At 39.7% G+C, this 6,279-nt stretch overlaps 1 pseudogene; it reads left to right on the top strand.

Moving 5' to 3' along the window:
* Window positions 1-1,020: 1,020 nt before the first annotated feature.
* On the top strand, window positions 1,021-6,279 carry LOC137028397 (AP-4 complex accessory subunit RUSC2-like; annotated as a pseudogene).

Below are 6,279 nucleotides of genomic sequence, written 5' to 3'. Positions count from 1 at the left end.
TTCATTTAGTGTTTAATGTATGTTTGTGTTCGGATTTAACATAATTGTGGGGTCTAGCCAAGGTTCCTGTGAGGAAACCATATAAACATAATAAATAATGTTTTAATTACATCTCAAAATTTCTGTGATGATAAGATTTGGAGTTAGGGGATAGAAAATAAAAGGAGCATAAAAACAACTGAACTTAATAGATTGTCCTTACAAAAACACAATAAACAAACATGCACATGTTTTTGCATTTGTGTTTCTGACTGCTCTGGGATATTTTATAATAATGAAGTTACCATAATTACAAGTAGTCTCATTTCAAGACTTCTATGGTTAATGAGAAGCACCCATCAAATGTGTGTGATTTATTGGTTTATACTGAAAAGTGGATTTAAGCTTGGTAAAGTATGGAATCATGATTTATGTGAAAGAATTATTATAGCTAATCCACTAAATGCTTATTTTATCCTTTAGATTTTTGCTTGAAAGCACTGAAAATGCAGACATCTGAGGTTACAAGAGATTCCTCTGAGCTTTGCATTCACTCTGTTTGTCACTTAACCAGCCTGCTATGCAAAGACTGATGCTTTAAAGTGCTGGTGCTTAGAAAATGGATGTCTCCCCAAAGTCAGGAGAAACTCTGATTATGAGCCACATCCATGGCCACTGTTGTGGCAAAAATCAACTCCGACTCTACTGCATAAGAGACAAACACGTCCAATTGTCTTTAAAGCTTTTATTTCTTGCAAGAAAGGTCAGACAGGTCATACAGAAACACAAGTAGCTGCAGAGTGTAAGACCAAGAACGAAAGCTTCTCCTCACTTTTATATCTCTAACCTCCAAGGCCAAAGCCTCTGTCCTTTTACCATATTTGGAACATCCCTTAGTGGCTGTAACTTTCCACACATTGTTAGCACAGACATGTTTTAAACATACATCTTGCAGTTCCCCATACCATATCTTGCTCTTTCTATTTCCAACATCTATGTTAACACTATGTTAAACATTACCACTTAAGGCAACATCATATCATGTTCCATAAGCATCATATTTCACAAGAATACAGGTAAAAAGCATATGAAAATTTAAAATTTCCACAACACCACTCTGTTGGGTGGTACCTATATAACCCGGTACAGACATCTAGGCAGCCACGCTCTCAGAATTTAACCCACAGTATATCCCTATCTGAGAGAGGAGATCTGCCGAGGGAAGCACTTGACTATGGCAGTCTAAGCCAGACAAGGAAGTCAAGTTCAACAGAAACAGCAGAAAAGAAGGTGACTGAAAATTCTAGAGGATATGAATCGTTCCCAGTGCTTTGTGTTTTGTCAGAGAACTCTCCATTATCCAGTCCTCAACTGAATGAAGAGCCATCCCATTGCAGAGGTAATCCCAGATGGCAAAATCTTTTCATCCCTGAATCAGAAGTGAATGAGGATGAAGAGGATGAGGACTCGGATGGAGACAACTTGCATAAGTACCATGAGGGGTCATCCCTTCAACTACAAGGAAATGTGACTCAGTGTAATATGAATCCTTTTAGCCAAGCCAAAGAAAACAAAGAACAAGGGAGGGAGCATGAAACATGTTGCAGGGATTGTGGCGATAGCAAAGGAACCCCTGTTTTAATGGAATGTGATGAACAGGATTGGGGTGATGAGGAAGAGTTTAGTAAGCAAACTCTTGAGGAACCTGGAAGCTGGGCTCCAACTGAAAATCTTATTGAATCCTTTACTCAAAACCAAACAGACTATATCACTGACTCTTCCTGTAATAGCTCAGATGGAGTACTAGTTAACTTCAGTGCCATATACATCAAAACCAACAATGCAATTCCTGCAACTCCACTTAGCTTAGATAGTCCTATTCATGGATCAGGTGCAATGTTACAAGACACTTCAAACCCTTTGCCTTGCTGGTCATCTCACAACATTGATCCAAACTGCAACATCTATCCATCCAACTCTGATGGCTTCCCATCAATGGAAATCTCTGACCTCACCATGTGTCTGCAGAGTCAGGCACAGTTAGCAGGTTCCACCCAGAATTACTATAAACTAGTGACATGAGACCTATCTTCCCAGTCTTCACTCAGTCCAGCCTGGTCCTCTTTGACCAGTTTCTCTGAGACTCAAAGCCAGGGAATCTGTTCTCCACCTTCAGAATATTTCCTTTTTGGACATTCAGTGGGAGATGAAAGGAGGAAGTCAAAGGTTGACCAAAGTGAACACCAGGTATTTAAGCCATTATTTTACCATACCTATTGTAATTCCTAGATTCAGGGTTTTGATTAAGGGATTAATGTGTAACATATGTGTAACACATGTGTAACACTGTCCTTGAATAACCAAATGATTTGATCTTTATAATAAGTCTACTGAGCAATATCCACAATAGTAAAACCACATATTTTCCAACTTTTTCAGGGTGTTGAAGGGAAGAATAATAGACGAGCCGCTAAGGACCAATCTAAGGGAACAAAAGAGACAATGGCACACTTAAAAACTTGTCAGTCTGCTTCAAGAGAACATGGTAGTTGTAATTATACCAAGACTACTCAGTCTCAAAGCTGGACTGACAGCCAGAAATGTTCTACCTTATTGAAGCTGGGAGCCCTACAAAACAGCTGTCCCAGCAATTTAGACACAAACTTATCTTCACCTCTATATAGGCAACATGCCACCTCTTTTTTAGAAATTGTCCGAAGAAGGGAAATGGAGAATCATCTAAGAGCATAGAGGATCCATCAGGCTCACACTTTATCCATAATCTCTCCTCCATCCAGAAACAGGATGATTCAGAGAGGGCAGCAGTCTCACAGAGTGTTGACAACAGTAGTCAGTACAATCCAGAAGGTAAGAAACCTAGAAAATCCTTAATATTTAGAATTCAGTTCTTTGTTGTAATAACCACAATGGTTTTCCACAACTTTTTCTTGTGCTTACAGGTGCATTTGCTTCATCCCCAGAAGTTGTGCGATACACAAAAGCACAAAGGCCCACCTTTCTCCCCATCCAGCCCTTTGTGCATCAGGCACCCTCAGGAAAACAGAGCAAGACTCTTGGTTCTCTTCTCAATCAGTACATCAGCCACAAGTACAGCAAGCCTGGTCCATCCAAAGCTACTTGCAAAAGCAAGGTACATCCACTCCATATGCAACCCTCACCTCTTGGGAGTTCTTCTAACATTCACCTGGAGGCAGCAACCAGTTCAGACAGTTGTTCCACCTGCACATCAAGTCCTATTTTGCCCCATTGTACCTAGACCATGAATAGGACTATCTAAGCTAAGTGGAGTTGCAGGAATTGCATTGTTGGTTTTGATGTATATGGCACTGAAGTTAACTAGTACTCCATCTGAGCTATTACAGGAAGAGTCAGTGATATAGTCTGTTTGGTTTTGAGTAAAGGATTCAATAAGATTTTCAGTTGGAGCCCAGCTTCCAGGTTCCTCAAGAGTTTGCTTGCTAAACTCTTCCTCATCACCCCAATCCTGTTGATCACATTCCATTAAAACAGGGGTTCCTTTGCTATTCCCACAATCCCTGCAACATGTTTCATGCTCCCTCCCTTGTTCTTTGTTTTCTTTGGCTTGGCTAAAAGGATTCATATTACACTGAGTCACATTTCCTTGTAGTTGAAGGGATGACCCCTCATGGTACTTATGCAAGTTGTCTCCATCCGAGTCCTCATCCTCTTCATCCTCATTCACTTCTGATTCAGGGATGAAAAGATTTTGCCATCTGGGATTACCTCTGCAATGGGATGGCACCTGCACATCAAGTCCTATTTTGCCCCATTGTACCTAGCCCAGCACAATGTTAGGGCTCATTCACCAGGACTTGATGAACAGAAATCCACATATGAGTCCAAATATGAGATCAAGAAACCCTCAAAGCCCAGAGCAAACAGACAGGAGTCCAAAGGCCTGCCCAAGTCAAAGTCAAAAACAATCTAGGTCTGGAAAACAAGCTTCTCAGATTTGTCTTCCTGAGCAGGTTCCCCTTGTTCAGGAGACCACAGGTCCTCTGGATGCATCCCACCCTTTACATCAAAGCTCCTCTCCTGCCGTTACATCAGTCACCTCCTTGACTTCTATCTCCTCCCTCATCTCTCTACCCAGCAATGGACAGAAATCCCTCTGGCCTTTTGAAACAGCATCACAGGTCTGCACGAATGAAGAACCCAAGACCAACGCTCACTTCATCTTTGGGCCAAGGAGATCACCTTGTAAGTGTCACTGGTCATGTTTTTGTTTCGATTTATTGTACTTACTGTACTGATGTGGATGTTTGTGTGTTAAAAGACTAAATATTTTATTTTCTGATATGATGTATATATACCCCTCTATCTGGGATAGAGTGGGCAGTACAGTGTAACTGTAAGACAAATTGTGTATGTTTTGTGAATCTGGTAGAAGTTATGTATTTAGGTCAAATTTTATGTATGCTTCCTCAACTCTGCAGGTGTTATGAGGGAACGTAAACACAGTGACTCATTCTCCATGACTGACAGACCCCCTGAGGAGTTTTGGATTTCCCCAGAAGCCCCTTCAGATATTCTTTCAATTGATCTTCTGCATAAGTCAGATGATAAATAATCCTATTCTGCATATATTTATTCATTACTAAAAACTCACATATTTCCGTACATTTTTACATGATTATTATTATCAATTGACAATATATGATGTTGTTTTTGTGATTCAGTATAGCAATGTGCCCATAATATGTATGGAGACCTATGTTAATATGAACATTTCTACAGTAGCATTTATCACATAGAAATTCCAAATGCAGAACACACTTCAGAAAATCAGAGTACAATTCTGTCTCAGACTGCCATTGAAGGCAAAAATTCCTTCTGCAACAGAAAGATACAGAGTGGATCTCTGCAGCATTGCCTCCTTTTCCCTGAAGTGAAAAATTTGACCTACTTTTAAGTCACTACATTGAATTGGCTAACACACACGGCATGTTTATATGTGTGTTTCTATGTGAGCACAAATGTGTGTACTACTGTATGTTCCTTTTTTTGTAGGTTTCATGTATCTTAATTTACAATTGTTCATGTACTTTAGAGGGATTGATAGAAATTACCTAAAAGTACAGCATTTCAAATTTGCTTCATGTAAATATTTTACAGAATTAATTTAAATCTCTAACTCACTCCCATCCCTACCATTTTTTCTGCTTTTCTGCAGGTATGTTGAAAGCTGTGAGTTTGGCAGTGGATATAATAACAGTTCATTTCAACTCAAGACAAGACCCAGGGGAAAAGGTAGTATCAGGAGTCAAAGGAATAAAAAATAAAAAATACGGAAAGTGGGGCAAAATATCTTGGATAGATGTTGAATACAACATAAATGTCAAATATTACCCATGTGTTCTAATTATACTGCCAGGCAAAATTGTTTTGTATATAGTTTCATGTACAGACAGAGTCCTTTTACTTGTAGCAGACTGAGAAGTCTCAATCTGATCTCTTAAAATGTTTTATTTTGTTTTCAGATCAGACTGGGAAACAGTTCACTGTGCACCACAATCAGCCACCTTGTCCTTAAACAGCTCTACCCCACAATCCAGAACATTCTTCAAGATGGTTTGAAAGCATATAAACTGGATTTGATTATTGGACAGCGACGCAAAAAACTATGGAACATCGTAGAGGCCACAGCACAACCAGGTCTGTGGGAGCCAGTCAGATGAAAATCAAATGAAACACCTTCATTCTCAAGTGCCCTCAAAATCTGTTTTTTTTTTATGAGTGCCAGTGTTTCTTTCTTCATAGGCTCATCTACCCGACTGCCTGACAGCTTGGTATCTGTGGTAAAAAAAATTTCCCAGTTACCAAGTCGCATGCGGCTCAGTGCCTTCATCATAGATCTGCTAAAGTAGGTCAAATGCTGAATACATCTGTTAAAAAGTAATGCCCCAGTACAGTTAGCTAATGAACATATTCCTCTTTAGCTTCCGTGCTTTGGAATTCTGGATCCATCATTTATACACTTGTGTAGGTGAGTATGATGTTTACTGACAACTGTAAAGGAATGTATTGTCTGTTATCACAATACTTAATTCCTTACTACATTTTATACCTTTAAAATTTACTCAATTTCTACTCAATTCTTTCCAAATTATTGTGATGGAACACTATCACCAATGGGGTTTCTTGGCTCTGGCCCAGGGGCCAATTTATAGACCACTGTTCCAAGAGCTGCTTCTTCTGCTGCAGCCACTCTCCCTGGTGCCCTTTGATCTCCATCTGCCACCTAAACCTAACCTTTAA

The sequence above is a fragment of the Chanodichthys erythropterus genome, chromosome 10 (genome assembly GCF_024489055.1).
Source record: "Chanodichthys erythropterus isolate Z2021 chromosome 10, ASM2448905v1, whole genome shotgun sequence".
Lineage (NCBI taxonomy): Eukaryota > Metazoa > Chordata > Actinopteri > Cypriniformes > Xenocyprididae > Chanodichthys > Chanodichthys erythropterus.
Note: the sequence above shows the minus strand (reverse complement) of the source record. Positions and strands in the feature narration are given on the sequence as shown.